Source organism: Rhagoletis pomonella, unplaced genomic scaffold (assembly GCF_013731165.1).
Source record: "Rhagoletis pomonella isolate Grant_MI unplaced genomic scaffold, Rhpom_1.0 Rhpom_scaffold_00004, whole genome shotgun sequence".
Lineage (NCBI taxonomy): Eukaryota > Metazoa > Arthropoda > Insecta > Diptera > Tephritidae > Rhagoletis > Rhagoletis pomonella.
In genome coordinates, this window is record NW_023458558.1 from 46,682,908 (window position 1) to 46,684,679 (window position 1,772).

The following is a 1,772-nucleotide window of genomic DNA, read 5'->3' on the forward strand; positions in this document are numbered from 1 at the left end:
TTTATTTTTTTTTTTTTTTTTATTTTATATATTTTATTTTATTTTATATTATTTATTTGGTTTTATTTTATTTATTTTTTAACGTTTTATATTTACATTATTTTGTTATATTATATTATATTATATTTTATTTTATTTTATTTTCCTTTATTTTATTTTGTTTTATTTTCCTTTATTTTATTTTATTTTATTTTATTTTCCTTTATTTTATTTTATTTTATTTTACATTTTGAAAAAATGGTGCATTGTTATACTATACAGATGTACAGTATAGTACAATTTATATTATACATACATACACAGTACATACGAGTGTTGGGAGGTATCGTGCACTTTTGTGGATCGAGTCCTTTGGTATCGATACTTTTAAAGATCGAGTATTTTCAGAGTACTGAGTACTTTCATTAAATATACATATGTTGGTAACATTTTAACACTTAGAAATCTCACAAGCACGCAGTATTTTATTCAAATTAATATATGAACCTAAAATTACGTCAAATGAATGGTTAGCAGTGCTGGGTACAAATATTGTGCTTGAAAATTATTGAAACTGTAAATTGAGTACATTCATTTCCGAATACCGTTAAATGTAAATAAAACTCAGTACTTTTAAGTATCATTTCGACACTTAATCAAACTGAGTACTTTGAATCGGTCTTGATTATACATATATATCAAAGCGATTATTGAAACAGAGTATTTTTGGGTACTGAGTACTTTCGAGTTCTTTTGCGAGTACTTTTTAAATATCGGGTGCTGTCGATCCTTTTGAGTATCGGCTGTACGTACATATGTACTATAAATTACTCAATAAAATTTGTGCTTATTATGCCACAAAGTTCTAGGAATTTCAAATGTTCACCAGAGAAAGACGAAACAGCGGGCCACAACAAAATAAGTAAATGCTAATTATAACCAAAACCCATTTCAGAGTAGAATCTAAAAAAAAAAAAACATCTACAAAATAGCAATTGTTGCAATCACTTGTGCTAGTGAATGATTGATTGCAAATGTCGCAAATCGATGAGCACAAACACACAAATAAAGTGCTTGGCCAAACCGCTAATCTTGGCATACTTTAAAACGCTATTTTCACATTTGATTTATAATATGTCAGCACGATTAAATTTAATTGCTTATTTTATTGCGACTTTTTTTATGTATTGTTTTTTCGTCTTAAATACTCGTACTTTGACTTGTCGCTTTTGTTTCACCGTCATCTGACATTTAAAGCGCAATCAGCACAATTAAATATTTACGTCATTGCATAGCGTTGAGCTATGTATGTATGTGGCAACACGCCACATGCCATGTTACTCGGCACGTTCGCTGCTCGCCACCACACAAATGCGATTTACTCGCTCGTGGGTGTACGGTGCGCTGGGAGGTGTTGTGCAAAGCGATCACTTATTGCAAAAACACACACACAAGATTAATTGATTCCAATGCAGCCACTAAGTCTCCTCGAACGCCAAACTGTGAAATTTGTGTGTGTGTGTGTGTGTGTGATAGTTGAAGAACGGAATAATTAGCTATGTAGCTTCTTTGGCCGCTAGCCGCTTTGGCTAGTCGATCACTTGGCAATGCGTTCGCAACGCTATCAGTATACACACGTATGTACATATAAGTGTCGCTGCTAGGCCCTTGTGAACAGCAATGCGCTTTCGGTCTGCGTCCACTTGCCCACTCGATAATTCTTCACTGTCCTACCACCTCACATCCCCACCACCTTTTCAGCCGGGGATTTTAATTTTTGCTAAATGTTTCAA